Raw genomic sequence first — 21,201 nt, 5'->3', positions numbered from 1 at the left:
AGGTGCAAGAAGTCGCCATGGTGATTTTGGAAGGGTCACTGGTGCAGGAAATTGCTGAAGTGATGTGTGGGGGGAGTGTTCAGAGCAGACCTACAGGGCAAAGCTGTGTGCTAAATACTAATGAAAGGGGAGGGTAGGTGTAAGGGCTGCTGGGAGTCAGTGGGAGAGTGGAGACAAAGGGGGTTGTCCAGGAGCATCTCAGTGGATGGTGATGTAGCTGTGGGAAGTTGCCTGTGGTAGCTGGGAAGAGGCAGTTACAGAACATTGTCAGTGAGTCTTCGGTGAGCATAAGGACAAGAACATGCTTATAGGCAACAGGTATGGAAGTTGCCACGTAGAAGTAGAGGGGGGCATGTAGGTGCCAGATACTACCAATGAGATACCAGCAGAACTTAGCTATTGTAGTAAGCAGGTGCTATAGAAACATCCAAAAGGGGTTGACTCACTGACTGAGGAGCCCACAGACAGCAGGTTGTTAAAAAGAATTAGAAGGAGAAGCATTTATAAATGTCTTTTAACCATTTAAAAAAAAAACAGGGTGTAATAAACTGCTGAAAATAGCTGCAGCTGGAAAAGCCGGTAAGGGGACTATCTGGAAAAGGTGTGAATGTCAAACCAACAGGTCACGGAGTGAGTGGGGAAGGAGCTAACAAACATGCTATGCTGTTCCTGCTGAATATTTCTGGGAAAGGATGGAGGAGATAGGAGAGGACTAAAGAGAAGTAAACATGCCACTGAGTGTCTAGAAAGAAGAGAAGACTCAATCTTGCCAGTTAGCCTCTGGTAAGCCTAACTTCCTTCCCTAGTAAAATAATGGAGTAAATATTAAGACTGTTTCATTAAAAGCCTAAATGTCCAGAGGGAGATTGATCACCATGTGCAATAAGCAGTAGAGGAAAGAGCATATTAATCAGCTTTGCTGATGTTCCTGAACTGGGAGCTCTTGCAAACACTGAGGCCAGAGAGAACTAATACAAAGGGGCCCAGAGACCTTAGAGATATGGGAAGGAAACAACAGATTTATCTTGAGTTAGAGGGAAGGGGCGGGTGGGGTGGGAGAATGCAAGCTACTACATTTGGGGGGGGGGACCCTCTGAAATACCAATATCTTGGGAAGGAGAAACATGGGAAGCTGTGTGCTGGAAGAGCCTGAAGTCTGTAGGAGGTGGGAACAGGCAAAGGAACCTGTGCGAATGGGATTTATTGGACGGGACGGCGACCGGGGTGAGGAGGAATGTGGTCAGCTGGAGTCTCTGGGAGGCACAAGAGACTTGGAAGGCAGTGCCTCTTTGGGGGTGTGGAGGGGTATAGGAGAAGTGGTCAGCAGCAGTCTCTCCTTAGTGGGGCTTATGGGGAATGTGACAGACTGAGTCTCTGGGGGGAGTGTGATATGCAGCACTTTGTAAGGAGGGGTGTGCGCAGTGCCTGGGGGTGGAGCAGGCAGTGCAGGTTTGCAGAGAGATGAAGTCAGTGGAATTCTCTGTAGAGGGCACACGTCAGGGGGACATGGCTGGCAGAAATGTCATGGGGTGGTTGGATCCAATGCATGAAGTAGGTCCAGCTCCCTTGTGGTAGAACAGGTGTTCCCATTTGCTCTCTTAAGAGAGAGGGCAGCACCTGGGAACCAGGAAGAATCAGAGAGAGATGGATGGAGCCACCTACCTCCCTGGTGATATAGACAGACCTAACGACCTGGTGAATCAGAACTTCCTGAGTGAGAGTCAGGAGGAGGGGCAGGTGAGAGCAGGTTTCTTGGGGGAATGCTAAAGGCAAGGACAGCAGCAAGAGGGGTTTGCTGGCTGACCTCCTCGAGCCAGAGCTGAAGTGGGGAGGAGCAGGAGCAGCAGCAGCAGAGCTACTTGCTGGCCCGGAGCTGGAAAGCAGAAGCTGAGGGCCAGAGAGGGGCATAGGCCAGGGGCTACTTGTTGCTGTCTCCTTGCTGGAGAGCTGAGCTCAGGGAACAGTGAGAGGGGTGAGGGACTAAGGGATCCTCCCCTGGTGAGGATCAGCTCCTAGCAGAGAAACTGTGGGGGTGCCCACTGGGAAGAGTGGGTTTGCACTCCAGTGGGATAGCTGTCCTGTCAGAGGGATAGAGAGGACTGACCAACAGACCAGGTGTGGCAGAAGGTGCTGGAATACGGGATGTGTCACGTCAATGGCTGAGGGGATATGTGACTAAGGACTACTTGTGCTGGGGTGACAAACAGACTATGTTTTGAGACTTAGTTTTTGTACTGTTTACACTGTGTTCTTGTAATAAACCAGCCCCAACAAAGAGGCAAGAGAGCATGGTCTGGATTCCTTGGGTTACCTAAGAGGGGAAACTGAGGAAGGTAGGGGTGTGTGTGTGTGTGTTATGCTGTGGCCTGCTGCTGTAAGATGCTCCAGTCAGGGTTGCCCTCTGACAGGAAGTAGCTCGCTCTCAGGGTGAGGAGTGAAATGGCGGCATGAAGGAGCCACAGGGGCATATCCCTGAAATCTGGGGATACAACAAGCTCCTTCTCCTGCTGGAAATGTTGATATGTCTGATGAAAACCTTTACACTGGCAAAGGGTGCTACCTTGGGAACCCCCCCCTCCCCAGCGTTGTCGGGGATAGACCCCAGTGAAACCTGCTGCAGGGACTAACCCTGGGCCCCTGGCTGATCTCTTGTACAGTCACAAGGGATAAAACTGCAGTCTGGTGTGAACTCTACTACAGCACTGTGACCAGGTTAGGGAGAGCTGCCCCTCAGCTGGTGACATGCCTTGCATTTTAGGTGCCCATCTAACTCCATACTGCAGAAAGCTGCTGTTACGTTCTGTCTATTTGTATCAAACTGGCTTCTCAAATACAGAAGCAGGAAACCAAGGGGATGGAAAATATTGCTCATGCGGTAGCAACAAGCCCTGTGTCGTTGCAAGATGGGTGAGTGTCCCACACCCAGGCACTGAGAGATTAAGGGGGTCTATTTAGAGCCTTAAAGCTAAAGGACATGGGTGGTTTGGGGGGATTACTTCTATAGAGGATATCAAGATATTACCTTGCAGGTCAATGGTGCAAACGTAGGTCAGGCTGTCAGTGACCCAAAGTCATGGCTGTTTGGTGTTCTGGGCTACATGAACCCTGAGTGTGAGTTCACCTGCTGCTGGACAGGGCTCCACGACACAAAACCATGGGTCCTCCAGCTGGCAGGATCAGCAGTGCCCTAGAGAATATTTTAATCAGATAGGGCAGACCTGAAAGGGCTACCCCCAAGGCACCTTCTTCCCCCAACAGTCTTTTCAGTATTCTTTACTGGACCATGAGGCATGGTTGGCCCCACATTGCAAGCCTACATCATGGTGTGAGCAGGGGAGGGCTGCAGAGGACATTATTTCTCAGCTGTTTCAGGCAATCAGGGAAGGAGTGCAATGGATTGTATTCAAAGGGAGCTTGCTGCAGGCATGAACAGATCTGGTATGAATCCTGGTGCAACTCCATTGACTTCGCTGACTCTAAATTTGGCCCTCTAACTCTGATTCTGGCTCCTTTATAGGGGAAAGCACCAGTGTCTTCTGGTGAACAATTTTCCCTCCATCCTTAGCACTTCTAGCCCACCTCTCGCACTTGGTAGTGGTGCTTCATAGCAGGTTCTGCTAATCCGGTTTCTTTAAAGCACTCTATTAATATCCACTAATAATCACCATGGTGGTGCTGCTGCTGTTACAAGGCAGGTAAATAAGCATCGTTATCCCTGTCTGACGAGAGCTGGAATGGTTTGCCCTCATAACAAGGCAGCTGAAGTGCCAGGAATAGAACTCTGGGTTGCTTGCCTTCCATGCTGAGCTGCTGAGACAGGGGACTTTGTGGTGAAGGGGAGCTGATGTCCCTATGTCTGGGGCCTGTTTCCCTGAAGGATCAGAGACCAAACCAACGTGTTTTAGAGTATTATCTTCTGCGAAAGACCTTGAAAGTAGCAGCCTTCATTCTAATAATAATAGCTGGGGCTAGTCCCACTTTGTGGCTGAGGAAGAGAGGTCTCGTTGTGAGAAGCTGGTTTTGTTGTTGCAGGAACTTGGTAATCATCTCTAACGAGCCCTGGCAAAGCAGTCTGTTGGTGACTAACATAGTCTTATTCAAGCCCTCCTCAGTGGAGGTGGCTCCTCTGAGCACATCTGGGTTAAGAAGATTCTTTCTATTCCTCATCTCCTGTAGCTCACCTCTCCCTCCTGCAGGATTTCTTAGCAATTCATGGTTTCTGACCATGTTAAACCTGGGTTTAAACCAAGTGGAGATCAGTGTTTCCAGCTACTCAGTTGTCAATGTAAACAGAACAAACTACCATCCACCCAGAGATTTTACACCCAGTTAATCATCCCTGGCGTGAGCACCCTTAGGTCCATGGAGTTTCATGCTACTCGTAAATGAGTCTCTGCACCTGCAAGTGCAGGGAAATGGTGTAACCGATCTGCTTGGTGTCATGTGATAGCATGCGCCCCTCATGACCTCTCCTTTCCTGGAATGATCTGATGGGAAGGGCATGGCACTTGCCCAAGTTGGGGAGGTCTAAGGGAGCTGGCAAGAGGCTTGGCACTCGGTATTGTGTTTTGACTTCTCATTTCTAATTACCTCCAGGTCTTTTACAATGACAATTGCTTTCATCAAGACTTTGCCCTCTTTGCACTCCAGTCTTCGTGCTCTTGACTCTGCAGTTTGGAGGCACCTGTCCTAATGCAAACAAAAGCATGTGCTTTAGAAAAAGCAGTATGTTTGTCCCTAGGACACCTGCACTCAGTGTCCCCTGTTAATGGAATAAATAGTCTTAGTATGCATAGATTTAAGGCCAGAAGGGATCATTATGATCATCTAGTCTGACATCCTGCATAACACAAGCCTAAACATTTCACCCAGTAATTCCAGCACCAAGATCATATCTTAAGGTTGAGCTAGAGCATATTTTTTTAGGGAGACTCACAGCAGTGCACTCCAGGGCTTCTCACTGCCTCTGCCCTCAGTGAGTTTTAACCAGGTTTCTGCCACTTCACGGTTCCTGGCAAACACAGATGCCTTGGTGGGGCATGCTGAGCATTCGTCCTTTGTATCTAAGCACATTATACGCTAAGGACTGGGACCTGATACTGAATGGGGATATGGGATTGTGTCCCCTAGTGGCTCGTACCAGCAACTGTAGTAGCCTGCTACTTGTGTGTAAAAAGATTTATCTTCTAATTCAAGAGGTGGAGAGCCTAACACGGCTGCTACTCTGAAACAGGTCTTTGTTAGAGTGCCTAAGTTCAGTTCCCAGTGATGGCTGATGTGTAGAGCCACTGTGCATTGCCTCAAACCAAGAGAAGAGGTAAAGAACAGCAAACAATAATAGATTGGTTGCTGTCACTTTAACAACAAGACCAATTCAGTTCCCTGCAGGTTGGACAGAGGAGACAGTGTAGTGAAAGCAGCAGGATCTTTCCAAAGGGGAGAGAAGTCAGGGAGGTAATGTTAATAGGCCAGTAAGGGTGGGCTCAAGCTGTTGAAGTTGAGCCTTCAAACAAAAACCTGTGTCCAAGCCCTCCCAGAGACTGATTTCCATGCCTAGTTTACACAAAACATGTACGAGAAGAACAGTGTGAGGGACAGAGAATGAGTTAAAGGGAGAAAGGCATTGAAAATACAAAGATAAGATTCCAGAGAGAGAGACTGAAGATTAGTGTAAGAACTGCCGGAGGGGCCCGTCTGAACAGCTGGGTGCCTCCTACATTATAATACACCAAAAATACATTAAAAGGGAATGATTCAGATTGCAAAACTAAGCACTCAAAAGTTAGGAAGTACCAGAATTTAGCTTCCCCATGCAACCTTAATTCAGCTTGAGGCAAACACCTGGAGCGAATAATTTCAGCTGAAATGGCCAATGTTTGGCAAAGTTATACGCAACAGAAAACAGGGTCTTAAAATGAAAAGTATCAGGCAGCCTTAATAGCAGCACGATCAGATCTTCCTGTAATATAACTACTTCTCAATGTTAGCTACGGGGCAGCTGAGAGCAGAAGGTCTTTGTGTAGTACCTTTTGGCTCAGTGTCCTCTCCATGCCACTTAGTTAGACCTTTCAATTTCCAGGTAAGTATCATCTTTTCTCTCTCTCTCTCTCTCTGCCTCCATTTACCCTTCTGTGAAATGGGGAGGTGGCTTCCTCACAGCCCCATGGTGAGCCAACATTAGTGGCAAAGTCAGGAACAGAACCCAAGCTTGCTGATTCTTGGTCTCATGCTGTAACCAATAGGCCTCATTTTCTTCCACACTGGTTTCTCTGTAGCTACACTTTACGGTGCAGATTAGAGTATTCCCCTTGAGAGAGGAAATTGCAATCTGCCTTTTAAAGGCCTGCAATAATACCACTAATAAAATAAAATCAATGGAGAGAGGATTTATCCTGTTAGCCCATCTGTTTGCAGCCTGGCCTCATTATTACTTACTGCCTCTGAAATGCATCAGCATCTCTCTCCCTTAACATATGAATAATATTCAGAGAAGTCAATCCACATAGGAAGTGGCCCAGGGAAGGTTACACGAAGGAGTGATTCTTATTTTGATTAGACTTCATTTCTCATCTACAGCTAGCCTCGTGTAAATTGCATACCTTTCCCTGCCGGAGCCTCCAGGGAGAGTTTTGCAGGGAATCTTTAAGTTTTATTTTGATTGGGTTTTCTTAGAGACTGGCACCACAGAAGAACACGGATCCTGACTTTCTTCCCACTTTATGCGGGTGTAATTCAGGAATCATAGTTAGCTACATGGGTGTGAGGTGAGAGGAGAAACTGGTAGAGTTAACACGTTCCAAGGCATGAGACAATATAATATGGATACAGGTTGATGGAAGAAGGTGACAGAGGTGCAGCCACATAACTGCATTGAGGATGGGGGAAATAAGTGCAAGAATGCACAAGGTCTGCTGCCAAATTAAGGGGGAGCATCTGATTTCACACACCCCCATTCCCCTCCCTGGGTGGGTGTTCACAAATCCAGAAAAAAAAAAACCCTAAAAACTAGAGCTAAGTTGCTAAGGGTGCATCTCTACAATGCCACTGCTGTTCGGATTATGATATGTGTCTGGTGTGGCCTGGACAGATTGCTAGGGGGTGGGAAGAGTACGAATTGGGGCGGGGGGGGAAATGGAAAGAGTTAATGACATGACCCAAACTTTTCCTCAGGCAGGATGTTCTGAGAGGCCATGTGTGGAGGGGTCAAGCAAAGGACTGGGAGCAAGGACTTGCTCTGTGACCTTGGGGCCTGCGTCGTCTTAGTTACCCTGTATGTAAAAAAGTGGATCATACTTGCTGACCTCACAAGGGCACTGTAAAAAGCTTAGTGTATTGTTTGTGAGAGAAGCTTCAAAATCCTGCTTGAAATGCACAATCAGCGTGCAAAGCATGTAGATGTTAGTAATGACAAATCAAACGTTCACAAAACCAATGTTCCAGGGCTCCTTAGGTTAACTTGAAATAAACAAAACAATTTTCCATCTCTGCGCCTGTTTCGGCACTTCCTGATTCTGGGAAGCAGCTGGAGCCACAGCCCCAAAAGAGCAGGAGGAAGCTTTGTTATTGTATAATCCCAGGGGGCTAAATATGTGGAGCAGGGTCAGGGTGCGGGGGTGGGGTCCTGTAAACCAGACCTTTTAGAGGTTCTTCCATCAATAGTAGATGAGTTGGAGTTGCAGATTCAGCATCTATTAGCTGAATTACAGTAGCACCTTGAGATTCCAATCTAGGTGCTGTACGTGCCCATAAGACCTTGCCCTAAGCACTGATAACCTAAACAGACAAAGGGCAAGAGGGGAAATGGGTACAGAGGGGGGAAGTGACTATCCCAAAGACACTCAGCAAATTGGTGGTAGCACTGGGAACAGAGCCTATGCTCCTAGCTCTCGGTTCAGTCCCTAGCCACTGGACCATGCTACCATAAAGCTCAGGGTTGGTTGGATTCAGGGCTTTGGTTCTGGCTTGTCCCTAGTGCATGAGCAATGTGAGGATGTTATGGTCTTGCTCGTTCAGTGTTAAATAACTGTGGATTGAAGCTAGTCACCTTTTCCACTCTCGTGACAATTGTTTAATACACGTGTTTGCAGACAAGACAGCTCTGCAAATCTTTTTCTTTCTGCTTTTCTAGCTGACCTGGGTTCAGGTTGAAGATGGGAGGGGTCTCTTCTTACCCAGGGCTTGCGGAACCCTGGGAATGCAAGACCCATAGGCCCATGGTCTCGCCCATCTCTAAGATTTCTAGAAGAACTGAATCTTAGCAAAGGTACCAACAATGTTCCTTGAGCAAATCTAGCTTGGGTCCAAAGATTGGTGAACTCAGTTGAGTCTAGGATGCAGCTAGCATACCTCCACACGAGCTGGCATGAACTTGACTCTGAACAGGAATAGCAGCCATTCTCACACTGGGGCCTGATCCTGCTTTCATTGAAATCTGTTGGAGTTCTGCAGTTAACTTTAATTGGAGCAGGATTGGGGCCCAAAAGGTTGGGGCGGGGGGAAGTTGTATTATTAATTAGAATTTTCTCATATCTTCTAAAAGTGTCTTTCATACAAACTGTGCCTCTTAAAGTGCTGTAGAGCACGAAATAAATAATGGAGTAACAGAGCATGGTGTTCTAGTTGGCTCAGTTACAGAGATAAATAATACACATTATCCCACTCTATGGGTGTAATAGCTGAGCCAGTGAAATTAAGATGTGTAGGGAAAAAGGCAATGATTTCAGATGAGAATTGAAAGGACATAAAGAGCTGGTGCTCCTCAACTGTGCATAAAGATTGTATGATATACTGAAAGGTGCTTAAGGATTAGACTGAACGCTTGGTAAGAGTTTGTTGCACAGAACATTTAACAGATGTCAAATTGCAGTCAATTTGCTGTCCATAGCCCACACTGTCCCATCTTGTGAAAGAACCCACAAGGGAAGGCAAACTCCATGGGGACCCTTGCTCAGAGCTTCTTTCCTCTGCCGCCATTGGCTGGGCAGGGATCAAGCCATTGGAGAAAACAGATACAGGATGCTTTTTGGAGCTGATAGTGCTGCCTCTGAAGCTGGTCCAGGGATGGAGCTTGGTTCCTAACTCTTTCACTGCCTGATCTCATCTTTAGCAGCTGTTGGGGCCACCGTGCTTATCTGATAAGGGCTGCTTGCTTTGGACACTGGTGTCTTCCTCACTGCAGGCCAGAGGAATTGCTAGACCCCCATGGCACAGGGCTGAAGCCCAGAAGTGCTTCGGAGCACAATCCAGATTTTGCAATCAAGGCCTCGTTTTGGCAAAATAGCATGAGATGCCCCAGGCTTGACCATGATGTGAAGCTGCCTATTGGTATGTGGGGGTGTTTCTCTGCCCCTGGTGGACAGGCCAATTGTGATTTGCCAACTGTGCTCCTGGGAGATGGACACCCTGCTCAAAGCTTGCAGTGTAGAAAATCTTTAGGCATCAAAGATGAAATCTTCAAACGTGGTTGTGTAAAAGTTTGGGTTCCTAAATAAGTGGCTTAACTTTCACCGAGGTGTTGAACCACCGCAGCACCTATTGAAATCCACAAGAGCCTTGGCCAAGTGAGTAAAGACAGCAAAATTTGGCCAGATGCTCCTGAATTTGAAGGATGTGGTGTGCTTCCGAAAGGGACTAGAAGGAGAAGTTGCTTGGCACCTCTTAGAAATGCACAGCAGCTCCCAGGACTGGGCCTCAACTTTATGACACTCTTTAGCTTTCCTTTCTCCTTCCCAATCTCAACCCCGCTCCTGTGACTTAATTTGGGGGAGGGGCTTCCCTTTAAAATAAAAATACATTGAAGTGACTTAAATCAGGAGAAAGGAAGCAACTAATAATTGTGTGGGAGAAATAGAGGAAAGGCTCAGGAAACCCAGTTCCAAGATTCTCACCCTCATGTTGACTTGGCTATGTTGTGCATGTCACACTTTCTACTCATTTGTTGAATCAATCTTTAATCTATTGCTGTTCAGGGCATTAAATGCACGTTCAGCATATAAACAGGATGTACTGTGGTTAGCCAGAGTTTTCAAGCTAAAATACCTAAACTTAGACTCCTAAATCCATAGGTAATGGGCTGGTTCTTTTTTCTTTGCAAGGTGATAAGCACCTGCAATTTGTAAGTGTTCAGCACCCCTGACAAATCTGGCTACTTATTTAGGTGCCCAAGCATGGATTTAGGAACCTATGTTTTAGGCATCTGAGTTTTAAATGTTTGGACGCTGCATAAAAATCCTAGATACCTCACAGATAATTATGAGAGCTAGCATTGCTAGGATAGCCTTCATTTCTGACTTGTTTAAAATAGTAACTTTCATTCAGTACTAATTATTCTGTTTTGTACAGAGAAGTACATGGCAGGGAACTAAAAGCATAGGGCAAATATCATGATGGTACTACCTATGCAGCGTCTCCAAACATAGCATGCCCCAACTGGACCTGGACTAGAGGAGGGGCAATTGTTCCCAGCTGATCTGTGACTATGTAGCTCACTTGGCCAAAATGCCTCTGGAGGCAACAGGGCCCTCAGCCATGGGGGTTCATAGCCAGGGGTAAGAAATCTGTTTGCCCCTCAATATCCTATTTAGAAACTGATGGGGCCCTCAAAGAACTTCTGGAAAGTCATGCTGTCTCACACTGGCTTACGCCCATCCATGCGAGGTTGGTATTTATCCTCCCTTATGGAGGAGGGAGGAAACTGAGGCCCAGAGGAGTGAAACAACTTGCCCAGGCTCACACAGTATATTGGTGGCAGAGCCAGGAAACCTGACTTCCAGTCCTAGGCCGTGTCTAAGAGGCCTCTTTTGGAAATGTAGATGGACACAGGTTCACATGATTTATTCATGATTACGAGAAGTAATGTGGGAAGAAGGATATCCTGAATAGGAAACCAGGATTGTGAGTAAAAGATGTAAAACATGTTCCATGCACGAGATAATGAATTATTATATGTATTACGTTAGTGCCTGGAGGCCCTGCTCAAGGCCCCACTGAGCTGGGCACTGTACAAACACCTGGGAAGATACCACTCATCCCGAGGAGCTTGGGTCAATCCGGTCAGGCCCTGAGGGACAAGAGTTGGGGTGGAGGAAGAGGGAGCAGAATTGATCACAAACTTCGGAGGCACCGGTCAACTGCCCTTCCTCTATGTTGTGGGCAACCTCTGCCCTTTCTGGGGTGTGAGGGCATGGAGGGTGAGACGTGAAACAAGATGCCTGGCTTCCTCTGTGGAGAGCCGGGAAGATAATCCAGCCACTGCTTGTCGAGAGCCCATTGTCTCCTAAATGACCTTCTGTAAGTGCCCATGGAGTCTGGCAATTAGAAGCATGTGATATCAGGGCTCCGGTTACGGCAGTAAAGCAGCCTGAGGAAAATACCCTCCTGGAGAGACAGCAGGGACTCAGGCACTGTCAGGAGGAGCATCTCCAGAGCCATGTTTCCATGGCAACGGCATGGTAACAAAACTGGTGGTTGGCTGTTTTGATGCGTTTGCGGGTGGGAGCGGTTTTACTGCAGAAAACGTGGTGTTCTGAGGGGTCTGTTCATGCTGCAGCCTCAGGAGCAGGCAAGAGAGGGGAGCAAAAGTCCCTGTAAGGAGAGGCAATGAGCCCGAGATGACAAACTCCCCTCTGGGTCTCCCATGCATTGGGTGTCTGCCATACTCTAGGATCTGCGGGGATCATACAGCACCAAGCACTCTCAGCCCTTAACAAATAGTCACCCAGCTGGAGACATCCCTACCGTCAGAATGGCACATCTGGGGCTGGGGTTTTAAATAATATTTTCGGATGAATTTTGGTGTGACGGAAATGACCACTGTGACGGGTTGCCCCTGGGGGTGCCACCTGGAATTGGGGTACTACTGAGCCCTCTGACCCACCAGCTTGGGCTCCCTCTCACACTGTGCTGCTGTGACAAATTGCAGACCCACTCCTGGTCCAACACTTCTTCCAGTATTCACACAGGTAGGTTCACACCCAGCTGCAGTTACATGCAGGCTCTCTGACCAGCCACTGCATAAACCATAGAGAGGCTACAGCCAAAATAACCACCAGCTTCACAGCCTGGGACCCCAGAGCTGTACCGTCCTGCCCTGGCCAAAACCCCAGCCAGTATGAATTTATTATCCAGTTCACCTCCCCATCAATGTGGAGAGGAAATGCAACAAGCCTGTGTTAAACCAAGCTGAGATTTTTGTTTTTCCCCCCAGACGCTTCACTTAAAGGCACACTGGGTTTAAATTAAAACATAAAACAAAGATTATTTTTAAGTAGGGCTATTGATTAATCGCAGTTAACTCATGCAATTAACTCTAATCGTGATTAAGTGCACTGTTAAACAACAGAATACCAATTGAAATTTATTAAATATTTTGGATGTTTTTCTACATTTTCAAATATATTGATTTCAATTACAACAGAATACAAAGTGTACAGGACTCACTTTATATTTTATTACAAATATTTGCACTATAAAAATGACAAAAGATAGTATTTTTCAATTCACCTCATACATGTACTGTAGTGCAATTTCTTTATCATGAAAGCGCAACTTACAAATGTAGATTTTTTTGTTACATAACTGCACTCAAAAAGAAAACAATGTAAAACTTGAGCCTACAAGTCCACTCAGTCCTACTTCTTGTAAAGCCAATCATTAAGAGAAACAAGTTGTTTACATTTACAGGAGATAATGCTGCTCGCTTCTTATTTACAATGTCACCTGAAAGTAAGAACAGGCATTTGCATGGCACTTTTGCAGCTGGCATTGCAAGGTATTTATGTGCCAGATAGGCTAAACATTCGTATGCCCTTTCATGCTTTAGCCACCATTCCAGAGGACATGCTTCCATGCTGATGACGCTCATTTAAAAAAAAATGTGTTAATTAAGTTTGTGATTGAACTTCTTGTGGGAGAATTGTATGTCTCCTGCTCTGTGTTTTACCTGCATTCTGCTGTATATTCCATGTTATAACAGTCTCGGATGATGACCCAACACATGTTGTTCATTTTAAGAACACTTTCACTGCAGAGTTGACAAAATTTAAAGAAGGTACCAGTGTGAGATTTCTAAAGATAGCTATAGCACTCAATCCAAGGTTTAAGAATCCAAAGTTCCTTCCAAAATCTGACCGGGACATGGTGTAGAGCATGCTTTTGGAAGTCTTAAAAGAGCAACACTTTGGTGCGGAAACTACAGAACCCAAACCAGCAAAAAAAAAAAAAAAATCAGCCTTCTGCTGGTGGCATCTGACTCAGATGATGAAAATGAACATGCCTTAGTCTGCACTGCTTTGAATCAATATCGAGCAGAACCTGTCATCATGGACACATGTCCCCTGGAATGGTGGTTGAAGCATGAAAGGACATATGACTCTTTAGCGCACCTGGCATGTAAATATCTTGCAATGCAAGCTACAACACTGCCATAAGAACGCCTGTTCTCACTTTCAGGTCACATTGTAAACAGGAAGCAGGCAGTATTATCTCCTGCACATGTAAACAAACTTGTTTGTCTGAATGACTGACTGAACAAGAAGTAGAACTGCATGGACTTGTAGGCACTAACATTTTACATTGTTTTCTTTTTTGAATGCAGTTATTTTTTGTACATAATTCTACATTTGTAAGTTCAACTTTCATGATAGAGAAATTGCACACAGCACTTGTATTAAATGAATTGAAAAATACTATTTATTTTTACAGTGCAAATACTGATGATAAAAATGAGCACTGTTCACTTTGTATTCTGTGTTGTAACTGAAATCAGTATATTTGAGATTTTATATAAATATATTGGATGTTTTCCGCATAGTATTCTATTATTGTTTAACAGCATGATTAATCGTGCTTAATTTTTTAATAGCTTGACAGCCCTAATTAAGAGATTATAAGGGACAACAAACAGATCAAAGCAGATTACCTAACAAATAAGCTTTGTTTTAATTTCTTTAACATACTAGATAGATAGGGTGAGAAACTGCTAATTCATATCCTAAGAGATGGCATAAGCAGGCTTGCAGATTCGTAAGGGACAAGCTGCATTTGCTTTGTAGGCTGGGATCCCAGGATTTCAAAGACAGGACAGAAATTTCTTTAGCCTGTGTCCAGCACTTCCCCCAGTTCAGTCTTTGTTCCTCAGCTGTCTTCGTGTGTGGGGAGTGAAGAACACTAGATGATGTCACTCCCTGCCTTGTATAGTTTTATCGTAGGTCACGGGAACCCTTTGTTTTAAACTTGATTCCCAGACCAGTTTGTGGAAAAAATACAGATAGCCCAAGATGGAATCCAGAGTCATGTGACCTGGTCATGTGACCTTGCATACCTTGCTGAGTCATAGCAGATATTACTTACAGGCTGCCTGGAATATTTCCAGGAAGGTTAAGTTCTTCCAAGGTCCATTGCATTTTCATTGTTGTACTTGAAAGGCTAGTTGTGGGTGTCACCCAGAGTAAGCACATTTGAACTACAACTATATAGTCAATATTCATAACTTTAGATACAAAAATGATACATGCACACAAATAGAATAATCACATTCAGCAAATCATAACTTTTCCAATGACACCTCATGTGCCCTCTCTTGTACCAAATGCCTTAATTATGTCATAACCACATCATAATATCACTCTGAAAAATATGGGATGCAGTGTCACAATCACCCTAGAGCCTGAAATCTTCTGAGCACAGCACTGATGCAGCAGCGTGTGTAGGGGGAGTGTTTGTTGGTCCAGGGGTCAGAGAGCAGTCTGGTCTCTTTCAAGCAGTGGTCTTACAGCTGAGGCTGCCAACTCTTGCCAGTCATAGTGCTGGTTTCTGGCAAGGCTGAGGGGACTCTGTGTGCATGGTCACATGATAACCAGGAGCTCTGGTCCAGCTTTTCCAGAAACCAGCCTCCCAAGTTATCCTCACCCCTGAGCACTGCTCACCTGGGAAACTCAGCTCTGCTTGTGTGAACCCTGTTGGGCTCAGCCCCTTCCACACATCACTCACGCCCAAACTATCACAAAGACTGGAAGGCCTGGGCCAGTTTCCCACTTGCCCCATAAAGTGCAAGGTTGTTCCCACCAGCATGCTTCTGGTGCAGGTCTAATGTCCTAACTGGTGCTTTCAACGCTCCCTGTTGGTGAGTTTTCTGATAGGGAAAAGTTAGGCAGACTTTCTTTAATGTCCTCCAGTTGCCATTAGTGAGCAGCGGGGGTGCCACTCCATGCCACCCTAATTATCACCCCTCTCCCAAGCCTGTGTCTTGTACAGGGGGATGCTAATGCACTAAACACTCCAACACTTCCTAACTGCGGATCTGGGCAAGGGATCATAGTGGTTTGTGGATGGGTCCCCAAGCAAATACCCATTCAAAGCTTTAGTGGCCACTTCTGCTTTCCTCTTAGCCCTGCCCCCACCCTTCACTTCCATCCTGGAGGGATAACGGAGCCGCACAGATGGCAACACTGGTACTGGGAGGAAGGATGCATTAGTTCACCATAACATGCAGGTTTTGTATCTCTAAGGAGGGACAGGGATCCTAACATCTGCAGCTTTTCCTAGAGTATGTGAAACCCCAGCCCCTTAAACCCAGCACACAATGGTCTTTGTATTCTTACTCAAGGACTGACCATTCTATTGAAGACTTTAACCCCCACTAGAACACAAGCCACAAGCATCCAGAGCTGTTGAGCTCAGCTGTGGGTGGGTTCTTCCTTCCCCAGGGACAGACGCTCATGCAGGGCTGCTGATTGAACAGAATGGGAGCAGCTGAAATTCCAGCCACTGGTCATTAGAGCTCCCTATTCTCCTGAAGGCCATGGCTCCTGGTGCCCCTCAGGTACAGCCCTGGGGTGGGTGTGAGATCCACCCCAGGGGAGCTCCCAGAGCCATGTGCCTCAAGAGGGTGCAATGTTTTTGGGAGCCCCCTGGTGTACCCTGCTACTCCACCCTGTAAGGGGTGCAGCAAATGTCCACAGCTAGTCCTTCTCCCTGCATCTCCTCACCCACCAGGTTGGCCTGCCTAGTGACTGCAGGAGGGCTACGCAGGGGCAGCTCCTGCAGCTGGGATTGTTCAGGTCGCAGGCTTCTGCTGAGCATTGGCTGGAGTGGGCAGTGTATGTGCTTCCTCCATGGCAGTCAGCCCCAGCTGTCCCTGAAATCCAGCCATTCCTGGGGTGGTGTATGACAGTGCAAAGCATCCCTGCTGGGCAGTTTAAGGACAGGAACTGAAGAACCATCTTTTTAACTGAAACTGCACAGGACATTTTAGGAGGGGGTGAATGCAAATTATCTACATTAGCATTTCCCTGGGATGCTGGAGCTAACACTCCTGCTCTTATTAAAATGCCATCACACTGTCGGATGGCCACATGCATTCAGGAACCTCAGTGTTATGCCTCATCTTAAATATGCCTCTGAGCACCGTGCCGGGCACGGGTTCAATACTGACTCAGGTGGAACCTGAACGGAGTCACCAGCACCACTTCCTGCAACAAGCTCGGCCCTCCTGGGAGCTCCCCTGTTGAGTGCTAACTTGGGCCAGCCGTGCTTCGCGTATGAGAATTGCTTGGGATTGCAGCCCAAGGTAGAACTCCTATGAGATGGGTAGGGATGCGGGGAGGGCTAAAACATTTCAGAAAGACCCTCTTAGCTTGAACCCTTGTTCAGTTAATACTCTGTATTTCATTTACTTATTGCTAGAGTAGCAAGACCAACACTCCTTACCCAGACCAAATTCCTTCTGGCTGTGCAAGGCATCTTATCTGAGCAAGGGCTGTAGGGGGTTGGACCCTTTATTACTTAACTCCTTTCAGCAAAATGCAATTTTCATAGAATTAGATCTCCTACAACAGCCAAATTGCACAGGTCCTAAGGCCGTTAATCATTGTCAATGGAAGTAAGTGCTGGGTATGGAAAGACTTCAGGATTAGGGCCCTATACTTTCCCACAGGCTGTGCGTGGTTCCAGAGGAAGCTAATGCAGATTAGTGCTGCATCAGTCAGATTACCCTCTGTTCTTAAGTACTTCTGGCTTTCCCAAGGAAGCGCAGATTCACTGTCTCAACACGCCAGGCTGTGCACGGGTCTCAAAACATGTCTGCGTTGTGACTGATCGATTCGGTGCTTCCTGTGACACGTTTGGCAGGCTGTTTCAAACTAAATCACTCTCTTAGGGCCTGACTGGCTGGAGATGTAAAACACAGGGAGGCTGGCTACGAACCACTTCTGGATGATTCTCGAAAGAGTCGGAGGCTTCAAGAAGATGGCCACCATGACCACGCCTGTGCCTTACTCGCTTCTGTTGGACCCAAGAAATGGTAACAAAACAGCTGTGCTATTTCTACTCTTCTCCTTCTAGTGGGAATACAAAGGCGAGCATCTGTCCTGCCAAACTGGGAACCAAAGCCCAGATCATTTGCTTCTTCCTTTGTCCTTATCACCAAACTACTGGAGTTTCAGTATGAATAAGACTGGAATGGCTACTTTAAAAAAAATAAATTTATTAAATAAAACATCTTTGGTATTTAGGTTGCTCTGAGCTGCAGGGATGGTGTCCCTAGTCTCTGTTTGCCAGTAGCTGGGAATGGGCAATGGATGGATCACTTGACGATTACCTGTTCTGTTCATTCCCTTTGAAGCACTGTCGGAAGACAGGACACTGGACTAGATGGACCTTTGGTCTGACCCAGTATGGCTGTTCTTTTGTTCTTAAACACTCTATCCAGATTCCGAAATGCACTAGACTAGTGATGAGTGTCATTTAGAGCAGTGGTAGGAGTAAGGCAGGCTAGCTTGTGTGATCTGAGGCACTCTTAGGGGTGGGTTAACACCAGGTAGCCAGAGACTGGATGGTTAGCATCAGCCAGTCACTGCCGGGTGGTGTTAGCTGGTCTACCACCCAGGGGCACTGTTTGAAGTGGACAGCTGGTGGTTTCTAGGGCTGTTATGAGAAATAACAGAGGTGCCTTTGTGTGCTCCAGAAGCCTCACTGAAGTGGCATGAACAGTCAGAAAAGGCCTGGGACTCTTGCCCAATGTGAGGAAGGAGAAAGCAGAACAAGTGCCTATTTATTAATGATCTTGTAATGGGGAATCCTCTGTCTACATTGGCTGCCCCAGCCTCTGCTGGTCCAGTTCACGGACTCCATCTGTAAATAAATGGAACCGCCTATTGCAATCCCTTATGAACCAAATGCTCTTACTGACTTCAAGGATGTGGGGTGGGGGAAGGACCTTTAGGGGTTCTTTGTTTTTGTTTTTTAGATGAAAAAAGCCTGTGAGGGTCTGAGCTATAACAACTTCTGAAGATTTCTAGGGCTGGCTCTGATCAGGTTTATGGGTTTGGAAGCTGTTGATTTCTAGACATCTTTGTTCTGTGTCAACTCGAATGCAATTATTCCACTTAGCATCCTCCACTGCAAATCATTGATCACTGATCAAAGCAGCCAGTAATTTAGCAAGGTGTTGGGTATTTGAGACAAGAATCACCTGGCCAAGAGATCCATACTAAGGAAGTGGAAATCACTAGAGAGACTGAACATCACTGACAGTGGGTGGTACGATATTGGCCTGGAAAAGCATGCATTCTGTTTAAGAGGGAAGGTTAAGAACCTGATTCTGGTCTTGCATTGGTTTAAAGAGGGAGGATTCATACTGAAGTTAATGGAGCTATGTCAGTTTTACACCAGTATCTGTAAGATCAGAATCTGTCCCTAATATGTTATGCTGAAATCCTCAAGATTAGGTCCTTAGTCAGGTGTGTGAATCCGACAGCCTTTTATGTAATAAATTAGTTCTTTATTGTCTTTTCCTGATTGCTCGTGATTATATTTGCTGGATACCCAAAAAGTCCTATTCACTCTCTCTTCTTCCTTACCTCCCTGAATGTGTGCAAAATAGTTAAAACAGAAAATATCAGGGTTGGGTGTAATGTGCAGTATAATATACTGTTACACAACTAGTCTTTATCTCTCACTATTGACACCGGTTGGAGAAGAGGTACTCAGCCTTTACCAGCTGTCGAGGCACTTTGTCATTCAGTGGAGCCACTAAGCAATCATGGTATGATTACTGTCATATCCTTTTTATAAAGGATGCTGAGACAATCACTCCAAACAGGGAAGTATCCTTACTGCCAGCTGCTATGTTTGGGACAGTTACTGAAGCAAAAGGGATTCCTTTGCAAAACGTGGGTCTCGAGATTGCATCACTCTTTGATGATGCATCATCATTAGTTGCGGTGTTCGGGGATCACTTAGTCAGTGAGTCTTCCATTTGCCAATGTGAATGTTGGTGAAGGCTCAGTTTGCTACCTGACTTGAGTGCATTGGGACAGTGTGCAGGGAGGCTTGGCAAGTCAGCAATATTTTCTCCCAAAGCAATGCATTCTAGAACTGATGGCACAGCTCTGAAGGGCTCCCCAGAAGTTTAACATTGGACGACCCAGGGAGGAGTAGGCTATTGCTAACCCCACCAATCAGACTAGAGTCTGAGGTGCTTTGGACCTCCAGAACGGTATTTTTGGCTTGTATATTTATTTTGCTATGTATAAAAAAAAATATGGTCAATATTTCTGACGTCTACTTTTCTTTCCTATTAAGCTGACTGCAGAGTGAGTCAAACATCCCAGGCGGCTGGGGTCTGCATTCCAGGCTACCGCCACAAAGCAAAACCAGCATCATTCAAACGCTTTGTGAAATCCCTAATAAGGGGGGGGCGCAGTTTAATGTATTTAGCTGGCTGTGAATCTGATGGCACCTGCACAACCCTGCCCTAGTTGGTGAAAGGGGAAGAATTCTCTCCCTCTCTCCCCTCCTGGAGGCTGGAAGGGTAGCGGGCATCTCTCACTTCTGCTGACTGCTGCAAGGGGAAGAGATGCACCTGGCTACTTATGTCACACCTGGGATGGGATGGTCAGCTTAGTCCAGCAGTAATCCATTTGCTTTGCACTCTCCATGCTGCCTGGTGAGTGCTAGGCAGCATAAAGAGTGCTCCTGAGATCTGCCCTCCCTTGACTGTTCATGAGACCCAGGCCAGAAGTGGAGTGCTGCTAGAGACGTAAGTCTTGATAGACTCTGTGGAGGGAGTTGTGTGACTTGTGGCTGTACCCTGTATATATAAACTGCCTTAGTCTCTAAGAACAAAAATCCAACCAAACAAAACGCCACCGCAAGTCTTGTTTAAAACATGCAGGGATTTTGTTTTCCATCTCCCTCCTGCAACAGGTGAATAACTTCTCTCTCACTTGCTATGAGCCGGCAAAGGGGAACATCAACAGGCATGTAGAAAACTGTATGTTTTCTCTGAGCCAGCTAAGGATGAACAGTGAAGCAGGCAGCTGAAAATGATCATGGCTCAGCCACTGTGCAATGGTAATGCTACAGTTATGTTAGTCGTATGTGGCTGTATGTGACTAATGTGGCCTCACTCTTGTGCCATTGATTTAATGCTGTCGTGTTAGGATGGACCATAATCTAAACATGCTGACCAGGGTCTGGTTTTCTCACTATTTGTGTAATGGTCCAAACAAAAACCCTAGCTCCAATAGGGTGACCAGATGTCCTGATTTTATACCAACAGTCCTGATTTTTGGGTCTTTTTCTTATATAGGCTCCTATTACCCCCCATCCCCACTCTGATTTTTCACATTTGCTGTCTGGTCACCCTAAGCTCCAAACACGACTGAAATCTGGTGAAATTTGGGATCTGTCTCTGAAATCCATCGTGCCAGGACTATCCTGGCCCAGCTGTCTCCATATGATTAGGATGTCCTAATAAAACATGCTCCTGACCCAGGTATGGCACAAGAGAGCCACCTCCATGATACAATTGGCATGAGACAGATGACATAGCGGTGACCTATCCTGGTCGGGGTTATCATGTCACTGATATAAGGATATAGCTGATATGTCCTGACTGCCATGTCCTGCTAGTTCAGTCTCACGGCAAGAATATCGTAACCAAAGTGACTGTACCTGCTAAAACATAAAGTTCTCGTGGTGATATTTTTCTCCCTCTGTTTCTCTCTCTGAGGGGCTGTATGTAGAGCACACACTGGCACCATGTGATGCTGGAGTTGCTATGGTAACTTACCAATGCACTTGTGTTTGAATATTAGTGTAACAGGTCAGGTGAAGCCATGCAAGTTATTTTCCTATAATTGCTGAGTGGTCCAGTAACTCAGGATCTTCAATTCCCTTGTTAGGCCAGCTGATGGCTGT

At 46.3% G+C, this 21,201-nt stretch overlaps 1 long non-coding RNA gene across 1 annotated transcript; it reads left to right on the top strand.

Annotated features, from left to right (window-relative positions):
• Nucleotides 1–17,496, top strand: LOC119845179. Its single transcript, XR_006276331.1, has 3 exons — nucleotides 1–783; nucleotides 8,129–8,263; nucleotides 17,156–17,496. It is a non-coding gene; the product is annotated as an uncharacterized LOC119845179 (long non-coding RNA).
• Nucleotides 17,497–21,201: the final 3,705 nt, after the last annotated feature.

This window comes from Dermochelys coriacea, chromosome 18, assembly GCF_009764565.3.
Source record: "Dermochelys coriacea isolate rDerCor1 chromosome 18, rDerCor1.pri.v4, whole genome shotgun sequence".
Classification (NCBI taxonomy): Eukaryota; Metazoa; Chordata; order Testudines; family Dermochelyidae; genus Dermochelys; species Dermochelys coriacea.
Note: the sequence above shows the minus strand (reverse complement) of the source record. Positions and strands in the feature narration are given on the sequence as shown.